Genomic DNA, 12,157 nt, shown 5'->3' on the forward strand with positions numbered 1-12,157 from the left:
CAGTTGGTGCTGGCTGTCAGCTAGGGGCATAGCTGGAGCATTGGGTTGGAACACCCTCAGGTAGCCTGGGCTTCCTCAGGCAGGTGCTCTAGAGAGAACACTTGGCAAAAGCCCTATTGCCTTAACTGACTTAGTCTTGGAAATCATCCAGTATCATTTCTGCATTCCGTTGGTTGAGGCAATTAGAAAACTGTGCCCAGGCTTAATGAAGGAGAACAAAGACCCTACCTCTTAACGGAGGCATGTCAACATCACATTATATGTTGGCATATATAATGGTGTGCCTGTCTTTGGGAAAAAACAGTATGCCACGTTATCACCTGCTGTGAATAAAGGAAAAAGTATAAAGAATTCTGACTCTGAATATTTGGCAATTTGACTTTAAGCAAGTTCCTTAATCTTTCTGGGGCTTAGTTTTCTCATCTGTAAAATGAGAGCCCTCAAATTCCTTAGGTCTCTAAAAACTAATTTTATAATATACCAAAAGATTTTATTTATTCATTTGAGAGAGAGCAAGAGAGCACAAGCAAGGGGAGCGGCAGAGGGAGGGGAGCCTGATGCGGGGCTTGATCCCAGGACCCCGGGATCACAACCTGAGCTCTGCCACCCAGGCACCCCTATAATATACCTATTTTGACATTGAATTCTAAATGCTCTTACTTGAATTATCAAATTTTATATAAAATATTTCAAAGCAAAGTACTCCTATCTATTTCATAGATTGCTAAAATAATGCCATTTGTTTGATACACAGTTATTAAACTCTGGATAATCTGTTACAGTCAGTCTAGAAAATTTCACCAAAAACTAGAAATAAGGTATGTTAGGTAACTGTGATGTTTTGTTTTAGTTGAACTTGAGCATCAGAAACCGTTTCGCGGGGCGCCTGGGTGGCTCAGTCGTTAAGCGTCTGCCTTCGGCTCAGGTCATGATCCCAGGGTCCTGGGATCGAGCCCCGCATCGGGCTCCCTGTTTGGCGGGAAGCCTGCTTCTCCTTCTCCCTGTCCCACTCCCCCTGCTTGTGTTCCCTCTCTCGCTGTGTCTCTCTGTCAAATAAATCAATAAAATCTTTAAAAAAAAAAAAAAAGAAAGAAAGAAACCGTTTCGGGCTCTACTGAGTAGAAACTAGAATAATCTCAGAGTATTCACTTCTATTCTGAAGACTGAATTAGAAATCCAGGCATGTAACATGAGTGAGTGAAGTACAGTCTGAGACAATAGGGAGTAGTGGGGACTCTAGATTGAAAAGCACACACTGCGTCAAAGAGGACAGCAGTGCTATTCCTCACTTCCAGTTCCATCAGCTGAGAATTCAGCCAGTGGTTTCTAGATAGAAAGTGGAAATGTGTATTTCATTGGGAGGTTTCTTGTTTTGTTGTTGTTGTTTTTTAAGATTTTTTATTTTGCACGAGAGAGAGCGCCCGCGCCCGCCAATGAGCATGAGCAGGGGAAGGGGCAGAAGGAGAGGGAGAAGCAGACTCCCCGCTGAGCAGGGAGCCTGATGCGGGACTCGATCCCAGAACCCTGGGATCATGACCTGAGCTGAAGGCAGACGCCTAACCAACTAAGCCACCCAGGCGCCCAAACTTCTTGTTTTTTAAATGTTAATTTAAAATATTTGTCAGCTTAAATACAGCAGTATCCAATAGAACTTTTTCTGATGATAGAAATGTTCTATGTCTGTGCTGTGTTCTAAGGTAGCCCAGGGCACTGTGAAATGTGACTAATGTGACTAAGGAAGTGAATTTTTTATTTTATTTTATTTAAATAGGCTACTTGATTGGACAGAATGGAAATTGTGAACTAAGCAAAACACATTTGTCAGATTTCACCTATAATCAGTTTTCAACCTCTCGTGTGCTATTTGGACTAATTAGGAGCGTTGACCCTTGTCAGTGATGTTGTTTGAAGAACATGATATAGGCATACCTAGTTTCATTATGCTTTGCTTTATTGTGCTGTCCATATCAGATAATAAGTTTTTTACACATTGAAGGTTTGTGGCAACCCTGCCTTGAGCAAGTCTGTTGGTGCCATTTTTCTAACACCATTTGCTCACTTTATGTCTCTGTTTGGTAATTCTTGGCAGTATTTCATTTTATTTTTATTGGGGTGGCAGTGGGGGTGGAGGGAGAGGGAGAGAGAGAATCTTAAGCAGCCTCCACACCCAGCATGGAGCCTGACACAGGGCTTGATCTCACAACCCTGAGATCATGACCTGAGCCAAAATCAAGGGTTGGATGCTTAACTGACTGAGCCACCCACACACCCCAATTCTCACAAGATTCAAGTTTTTCATTGTTACTATATTTGTTATGGTGACCCATAATCAAGTGATCTTTGATATTACTATTGTGATCGTTTTGTGGCGCTGTGCACTGCACCCATATAAGACAGTAAACTTAATAAATGTTGCGTATGTTCTGACTGCTCCACCAACTGGCCACTCCCCTGTCTTCCTGTCCTCAGGCCTCCCTATTCCCTGAGACACAATATTCAAATTAAGCCAATTAATAACCCACCAAAGGCCTCTGAGTGTTCAAGTGAAAGGAAGAGTTGCACGTCTGTCACTTTAAATCAGGAGCTGAAAATGATAAAGCTTGGTGAGGAAGGCATGTCGAAAGCCAAGATAAGCTGAAAGCTAGGCCTCTTGCATCAGTTAGCTAGGCTGTGAATACAAAGGAAAAGTTCTTTTCTTTTTTTTTTTTTTTTTTAAGATTTTATCCATCCATTAGAGAGAGAGAGAGAGCACAAGCAGTGGGAACGGCAGGCAGAGGGAGAAGGAGGAAAGCAGACTCCCTGCTGAGCAAGGAGTCCGATGCAGGGCTGGATCCCAGGACCGTGGGATCATGACCTGAGCTGAAGGCAGACGCTTAACGGACTGAGCCACCCAGGTGCCCCGCAAAGGAAAAGTTCTTGAAGGAAATTAAAAGTGCTACTCCAGTGAACACAAGAATTTTAAGAAAGTGAAATAGCCTTATTGCTGATATGGAGAAAGTTTTAGTGTTCTGGAACCACAACATTGCCTAAGCCAGAGCTTAAACCAGAGCAAAGCCCTAACTCTCTCCAGTTCTGTGAAGGCTGAGAGAGGTGAGGAAGCTGCCCAAGAAAAGTGAAGCTAGCAGAGTTTGGTTCATGAAATTTAAGTAAAGAAACCGTCTCCATAACATAAAAGTGCAAAGTGAAGCAGCAAGTTCTCCAGAAGATCTAGCTAAGGTAATTAGTGAAGGTGGCTACACTAAACAACAGATTTTCAGTGTACACGGAACAGCCTTCTATTGGGAGAAGATGTCATTGAGGACTTTCATAGCTAGAGCGAAGTTAATGCCTGGCTTTGAAGCTTCAAAGGATAGGCTGGCTCTTTTATTAGGGGCTAATGCAGCTGGTGATTTTCAGCTGAAGCCTGTATTTATTCACTGTTCAGAAAATCCCATGGCCCTTAAGAATTAAGATAAATCTACCTGTGCTCTATCAGTAGAAGAACAAAGCCTGGATGACAGCACATGTGTTTGCAACGTGGTTTACTAAATATTTTAAGCCCACTTTTGAGACCTACCGCTCAGAAAAAAAGATTCCTTTCAAAATATTGCTGCTTACTGACAATGTACCTGGTCACCCAGGAGGTCTGGTGGAGATGGACAATGAGATTCATGTTGTTTCATGCCTGCTAACACAGCATCTATTCTCTAGCCCACAGATCAAGGAGTGATTTTGATTTTCAGGTTTCTTTTAAGAAATACATTGCATAAGGCTAGAGCTGCCATAGGTAGTGATTCCTCTGATGGATCTGGGCAAAGTAGATTGAAAACCTTCTAAGGGGCGCCTAGGGTGGCTCAGTCATTAAGAGTCTGCCTTCGGCTTGGCTCGTGATCCCAGCGTCCTGGGATCGAGCCCTGCATCGGGCTCCCTGCTCGGCGGGAAGCCTGCTTCTCCCTCTCCCACTCCCCCTGCTTGTGTTCCCTCTCTCGCTGTGTCTCTCTTTGTCAAATAAATAAAATCTTTAAAGAGAAAAAAGAAAACCTCGAAAGGATTCACCATTCTAGATGCCATTAAAAACATTTGTTTTTTCATGGGAAGAGTTCAAAATATCAACAGGAGTTTGGAAGAAGTTGATTCCAACTTATTGATCATGGATGGTTTTGAGGGTTCAAGACTTGAGTGGATAAAGTAACTATGGACGTAAATGTAGAAATAGCAACAGAACTAGAATTAGAAGCTGAGCCTAAAGATGTGACTGAATTACTGCAATCTCATGATTAAACTTGAACAGATGAGTTCCTTTTTTCTTTTTTCCAGATGAATTATTTATAAGTTTTAAAATCAATTTATTAAGGCATAAGTTACAAACAATAAATGAACTAATTTCAAATGTGCCTTTAATGACTTCTGACAATAAACATTCCTGTGTAATCACTGCCCAAATGAAGATACAGGATATTTCTATCATCCCAAACACTTCTTCTTATGCCTCTTTCCTCCTGTGCTTCTTATGGATGAGCAAATAAAGTAGTTTCTTGATATGGAATTTACTCCTGGTGGAGATGCTATGAAGATTGTTGAAATGACAACAAGGGATTTAGAATATCACATAAACTTAGTTGATAAAGCGGTGGCAGGTTTGAGAGGATTGACTCCACAATTTTGAAAGAAGTTTTACTCTGGGTAAGTGCTGTCAAACAGCATTGCATGTTACAGAGAAATTGTTCATGAAAAGAAGAGTCAATCAGTGTGACAGACTTCATTGCAATTTTAAGAAATTGCCACAGCCACCCTACCACCCTGGTCAGTCAGCAGCCGTCAACCTCAAGGCAAGACCCTCCACAGCAAAAAGATTAAAACTCCCTAAAAGCTTAAAAAAAAAAAAAAAACCCTCCCTAAAGCTCAGATGATGGTTAGTATTTTTAGCAATAAAGTATTTTTAAATCAAGGCATGTTGGGTTTTTTTTTTTAGACATATTGCTATTGCACACGTAAAAGACTATAGTGTAGTATAAACATAACTTGCATGTACTGGAAAACCAAAAAAACTCATTTGACTTGCTTTATTGCAATATTTGCTTTATTGTGTTAGTCTGGAACCAAACCTGTGATTTCTCCGAGGTATGCCTGGATTGGATTATGTCTTTATATAAAACTCAGGGGCTCTTAACATGAGAAAGCAGCAGTGATGTTACATTTGAGGCTGCATTTTGTGCTCTTTTTATGTGTTTTTTAAGATTTATTTATTTAGGGATGCCTCGGTGGCTCAGTCGGTTAAGTGTCTGCCTTTGGCTTAGGTCTTGATCCCAGGGTTCTGGGATTGAGTCCCTCATCAGGCTCCTTGCTCAGCAGGGAGACTACTTCTCCCTCTGCTGCTTCCCCTGCTTGTGCTCTCTCTCTCTCTTACAAGTAAATAAATAAAATCTTTAAAATATATATATATACTCTCCCTGGATTGGAAGCAAATAAAAAAAAAGATTTATTTATTTATGTTAGAGAGAGAAAAAAACAAACATGCACACATGAGTGGGGGGGGAGGGGCAGAGGGAGAAGGAGAGAGGCTCAAGCAGATTCCATGCTGAGCGTGGAGCTCATTGTGGGGCTCTGTACCATGACTGAGATCATGACCTGAGCCAAAGTTAAGAGTCCGACAGCTCGGTTAACCAACCGAGCCACCCAGGCACCCCTGTGCTCTTTTTAATGGGCAGTAATAGCCTATGGTTCTTTTAAGGTCTGAGGGACTGTGATTTTAGGTTAAGAGCTATCTCCTTTCTCTCAAGGGACATTTTATATGTCAGAGGCACTATTGGAGTCCCAGGTCTCAAAGTGGAATTTGGTTTTAGGAGGCAAGGTGTCCTAGTTATTTGTTTAGTTGATTGTTTTGGGGGCGGGGTTAGTCCTGGGAGGATGCAGAAGGCCTGTGGGCTGTCTTGTTCAGATCTCAGATGGATTGAAATCTGTCTCCTTCAAAGCACTCATCTTTACATCAGTGCTCATGGTCTGTATTTTGGGAAACTGTGCGGTGGGGGCAAGGGGGAACTGATTTAAATTATGTGATGAAACACATTTAAAATGATAAAGTAGTAAAAAATATGAAAAGATAAAAGTACTAAAATCAGCCAAGCAAGTTCTTTTATATGATCTGAGATCACACGAAAAAGGAGGCTCAAAGCTGTAGAAGAAACATCACTCCAGCAGGAGCCTGAGGGCAGTTGAGGATATAAAGCTGAATCTCTTTGTGGAGAGGATCCTCCTAAGGGCTGAGTACCTTTGATGACCCTTGTTTGTAAGGGAAGCTTAAAGTCTTATGATGTAGGGAGAAGTACTGTTGGACAAGTTTAGCTGTTTGTTTCTCAGACCCCCCTTTGCTGAGTGTAATACACTGTGGAATTCTAAATTTGTGGATTCTTACCTTTGATCCATGAAAAAATTTGAAGTTGGGTTGATCATCTTTAATTAGAGTCTGGTATTATCTTACATTTAAATTAGTGAATAACACAATTTATCATCGTTACTCATTCAAATAACTATTTATTGCATGCCTACCAGGTGCCAAGAACTGTTGTAGGCACTGGGAATACGACAGTAATACAACAAAGTTCTTGCTCTCATTGCGGGGAAGGCAGAAAAACAAATGTGTTCTATGTTTTAGGCAATGATAAATGCAAGGAAGATAACATGAAGCTGGCATTCATAGAGATAAAGAGTAATGGGAAGGTCTGGTGGCTGTTTTATTTGGAGGTTAGGGAAGGCGTCTTTGAGGAACTAACATTTGAAGAGGGGAGGGAGTAAGCCAGAGAAAGGGGGGGAAGAGGTCCAGGCAGTAGGAGCCACAGGGCAAAAGCCTGTGTGTTGAGATTTATTTGCTTGTATTCAAAGAGCAGCAATATGGCCAGTTTGGCTGGAGTGGAATGAGTGAAAGGAAGATTTTAGGTAATGAAGTAGGAGAAATAGCTAGAACCTAGATCATGTAGATGTGGTGAGCCATGGTTTTTTGGCCTTTTTTCTAAGTTTCTTTGAAAGTCACTGGAAGGTAAAGTAGGATGTGATCTGTTTTACAATTTTTTAAAATTGGGAACAGTCCTAAACTTTCTGAGAAGTTACAAGTATCTGAATCATTTCAAAGTAGGTTGCCAAAGGGATGACCTGAATACTCAAGTGTGTGATTCCTACAAACAAGGATATTCTATGTAACCACAGTTTACCCATCAAAGGCAGAAAATTAACAGTGGTATACCAGTACGGTCTAATCTTCAGACCCCATTCCATTTTCATCACTTTGCCAACAAGGTCTTTTATAGCCAGAGGATATAATCGTGCATTTCATATGGATCTCATTTCTCTCTAGTCTCACTCTAGATTTGTTCCTTAGCTTTTCCTTGATTTTCATGATCTTTGTGCTTTTGAAGATTACAGGCCGGTTATGTTGTAGAAAGTCCTTCGGTGTGGGTCCGTCAGTCTAGTTTCATGACTAAATTCAGGCTTTGTGTCCTGAGCAGGACTATCACAGAAGCCGTATCATGTTCTTGTTGCATTCTATTAGGTGGCACCCTATTCTGATTTGTCCCATTAGTGGTAAGTTCTCTCACTTGAATAATTCAGGGTAGTTTTTCCTTTCTAAAGTTTTGGTGGCTCTGCCAGGTTTTTCCTTTCTAAAGCTTTCCCTTTGCAATTAATTAGCATTTTGTGTAGATGTACTTTGAAGTTATATGAGTTATATATATTACTCATCAAACTTACAGTCTGCTCATTTATTTATATCATTATGAACTCCGCTTTTAATAATGGGTTATAATTCATTACTGTACTTGTTTTATTTATTTATTTACCCACTCCACCTATTTTGCTTATCACCCTGTCTCCCTCTCCTCTGGCAACCATCAGTTTGTTTTCTGTATTTATGGGTCTGTTTCTGCTTTTTATTTTTTTGTTTTGTTTTTTATATGTTTTGTATGTTTGTTCTACGTGAAATCATATGGTATTTGTTGTCTCAGTCTGACTGACTTTGCTTAGCACAATACCCTCTAGTCTATCCATGTTGTCACAGATGGTAAGATCACATTCTTTTTTATGGCTAATACTCCACTGTATATGTATACCACATCTTCTTTATCCATTCATCTATGGGTGGGCACTTAAGTTGCTTCCATGTCTTGTCTATTTTAAATAATGCTACAGTTAACATAGGGGTGCATTTATTTTTTTGAATTAGTGTTTTCATTTTCCTTGGGTAAATACCCAGTAGTGGAATTACTGGATCATATGGTAATTCTATTTTTAATTTTTTGAGGAACCTCCATACTGTTTTTCGCTGTAGTTGCACCAATTTCATTCCCACCAACAGTGCACAAGCATTCCTTTTTCTCCACATCCTCACCAACACTTGTTATTTCTCATCTTTTTGTTGCTATTCTGACAGCTATAAGGTGATATCTCATTGTGGTTTTGATTTGCATTTCCCTGATGATTAGTGATGTTGGGCATCTTTTCATGTATTTGTTTACCATCTCTATGTCTTTGGAAAAATATCAGTTCAGGTCCTCTGCCCATTTTTTTTTTAAAGACTTATTTATTTGTGAGAAAGAGAGAGATCACAATCTGGTGGGAGGGGCAGAGGGAGAAGCAGACTCCCCGATGAGCAGGGAGCCTGACGCGGGGCTCAATCCCAGGACCCTGGGATCATGACCTGAGCTGAAGGCAGACGCTTTACTGACTGAGCCACCTAGGCGCCCTCTCTGCCCTTTTTTTTTTTTTTTTTTAAAGGTTTTATTTATTTGAGAGAGAGAAAGAGAGCATGAGCAGGGGAAGAGGGAGAAGCAGACTCCCTGCCAAACCGGGAGCCCAACATGGGGCTCAATCCCAGGACTCTGAGATAGGTCCTAAGCCAAAGGCAGTCACTTAACTGACTGAGCCACCCAGGTGCCCCTGCCCATTTTAAAATCAGATCATTTGGGGTCTTTCGGTGTTGAGCTCTATAATAAATTTTTTATATATTTTGGATATTAATCCCTTATTGGATATATCATTTGCAAATATATTCTCCCATTCTCTAGGTTGCCTTTTTGTTTTCTTGATGGTTTCATTTGCTGTGCAAAAGCTTTTCATTTTGGTGTAGTCCCAATAGTTTAGTTTTGCTTTTGTTTCGCTTGTCTGAGGGACATGTCCATAAATATGTTGCTAAGGGTGATGTCCAAGAGATTACTGCCTATGATTTACATTTTTAAAGCATCTCTGTCATTGCTGTGAAGAATGAGGGAAGGGGCAGTATGGAAACAGACTAATCACTTAGGAAGCTGTTGTATGTAGTTGTCTGGGCAGGAGATGATGGAGGCTGGACTAAGGTGCTAGTAATGTAGGTTGTGAGTTTTTGGGGTATTAGTTATCCATTACTGTATAACAGATTATCCCAAATTTAGCTTAAAACAATAAACAGTATCTCACAATTTCTGTGGGTAAGGAATTGAGTGCAACTTAGCTAGATGCCTCTGGTTTAGGACCTTTCAGACTACACTCAAGATACCATTTGGGGCTGCAGTCACCTCACGGTTTGATTTGGGAAGGATCCATGGCCAAATTCATTCACAGGCTGTAGGCAGACCTCCAAGATTTGCTTCTGCGATCACTCCTGTGGGTCCTTCCACAAGGCCATCTCTGGATATGGCTTCCTGAGAGCAAGTAAAGAGATCACCTGAGATGGAAGCCACAGCCTTCTGTGTGTGAGTAGTTTTCTTTTCTTTTTGATTTATTTATTTTAGAGAGAGAGCAGAGGGAGGGGCAGAGGAAGAGGGAGAGAATCCTCAAGCAAACTCCCTACTGAACGCAGAGCCCCATGCAGAACTTGATCCCAGGACCCTGAGGTCATGACCTGAGCTGAAACCAAGAGCTAGATGCTCAACTGACTGAGCTACCCAGGTGCTCCTCTCTCTCTTTTTTTTTTTTAATTGAAGTATAGTTAACACAGTATACATTAGGCCATAGCCTTTCTAAAACCTAATCTCAGAAGTGACATTCTACACTTAACTTGTATTTTAGTTATTAGAAGTGAGTCAGTAAATGCAGCTTGTACTCATGGAGAGAGGATGAAAGGGGAAAAAAAACTTCAGTCTTTTCCTTCCTTAGTAAGGTAAAATCCCGTTCTTCCCTACTGTGTGTTTCTCTTGTGAGTCTTCTTTACTACTTGCACAAAACTCTTCACTTCTGACACTTCTGGTCACCAAATGTGTAGAGATTTTTACCCCACAGCAAGTAAGTCTCTGACACCAGCTGGGTGTCCTACAGTTTAACCCATTTTTGACGCTGTCGACCCTGGAGGTAGGTAGCTAGCATCAGATCCCACAGGTAAGGTTCACTTCGCACAAGACTGAGTTCCTCTGCCTCTTGTTCAGATGCCCCTCACAAGCCCTGGTTATCACCTGTGCATCTGACCAGTCAGCTATAGCTCGGTCAGGAAGTTAGGGGGTGAGGCCGAAAATTCCAAGCTTTTGATCATGGCTTGGTCGTTCTGGTGACAAACCTCATCCAGGACCATCCAGGAGTCTACCCAGAGTCACCTTGTTAGAGCAAGAGACGCTCTTACTGCTCTTACTACTTAGGAATTTATAGGGTTTTAGGAGCTCTGTGTCAGGATCAGAGTCAAAGACAAATATTAAAACTGTAGGTGCTCCTAGTGTTACCACTAGGAAATTATGAGAGTTTTAGGAGCTTTGTGCCAGGAGCTGGGTGCAGAGACCAGTATATACATTTTCTATTATCTCACAGAGGTTACACAAGGATGTGCATACCAAGAGTCTATGATCATGGAAGCCATCTTAGAGGCTGCCTACCACAGGGATAGATTTTGAAGTAAGACAGAGGATTTGCTGATGGATTAAATTTTGAAAGAGAAGAGAGTCAAGGGTAACTTCAAAATTTTTGACCTGAACTACTATTGGTATATTTATTGAGATGAGGAAGACAGGGTAGGATGGGGAAAGCAGAACTGGAAGACATAATCAAGAATTCTACTTTGTCTGTGTAGGTATGAGGTGCCTGTTAGACAATCAACTAGGGATGGTGGGTAGACAGATAAACACTGGTCTTTAGGTCAAGATGGAATGTTTATGATGGAGATAGGACTTCATTGTAATTTTACCTAGTGTACTATACAATTCAACTTCGTGAATTGTGGATAAAGGATTAAGTGAATCTGATCTTTGGTTAAATGCCTAGCTTTGTTACCCTAGAAACCAGCTTAGATTGTATCAACTACAGTTGTCCCTTCTTATCCACCGTTTTGCTTTCCATGGTTTCAGTCACCCTGGTCAACCATGGTTTGGAAGCACACGATCCTCCTGATGTATAGTCAGAAGGTTGATAGTAGCCCAACACTGCATCACAGTGCCTGTGTCACTCATCTCATCATGTAGGCATTTTATCATCTCACCTCATTGAGAACAGTACAATAGTATTTCGAGAGACAGGGGGCAGGGGGACTACAGTCACACAACTTATTTATTATAACATATTCTAATTGTTCTATATTATTATTAGTTATTGTTAGTCTCTTACCATGCCTAATTTATAAATTAACCTTTATCACAGGCATGTATGTATAGGAAAAAACATAGTATATGTAAGGTTTAATACTATCTACAGTTTCAGCCATGCACTGGGGGTCTTAAAACTGCAGATGAGCGGGAACTACTGTATGTTGCTAATACAATTGATCCTTGATTGGTAAATTGCATCTGATGAGAGGAATTAGAAATGCCTGGTGAGTTAGCTATGTTTGGGCTTCCCTGAGACTGCTGCTCTCAGAACTGGTATGTCCTTTGTGAGAATGGGAATCCGGAAGCTGTGCTGTGGAGTTGTCACTGGAGATGTTAGCTTTTGTGGAGCATGAAGCCTTTACGTCAGGGTAGCTCCTGCACCTGATACAGCTCTCATCTTCTTTGAGCCTGTGCTTTGTCACCTAGGGAGCCAAAAAAATAAGAAGAAGAATCGGTCCTGGATGGCTGGGTGAGCAGCTGCCGCCTTCGAGAACTACTGCGAAGTCTCTAGTGAGAGGGACACCGGATGTTGCCCAGCTGGCAAGCTGTGCTCTGTCCTCTTGTCTCTCTGAGTTGCCCGGTGCCAGGGATGCCCTGTGCTAGTGTATGAATCCGTTCAGTAGCTGCATAATCTCACCTAGAGAAGGATT

The 12,157-nt window shown here is 41.3% G+C and overlaps 1 protein-coding gene across 1 annotated transcript in view; it reads left to right on the forward strand.

The window, feature by feature from the left end:
- NDUFA12 (NADH:ubiquinone oxidoreductase subunit A12) overlaps window positions 1-12,157 on the forward strand; it is a 28,579-nt gene that overhangs the window by 3,951 nt on the left and 12,471 nt on the right. The gene's annotated exons all lie outside the window — the stretch shown is intronic.

The sequence above is a fragment of the Neomonachus schauinslandi genome, chromosome 5, assembly GCF_002201575.2.
Source record: "Neomonachus schauinslandi chromosome 5, ASM220157v2, whole genome shotgun sequence".
Lineage (NCBI taxonomy): Eukaryota > Metazoa > Chordata > Mammalia > Carnivora > Phocidae > Neomonachus > Neomonachus schauinslandi.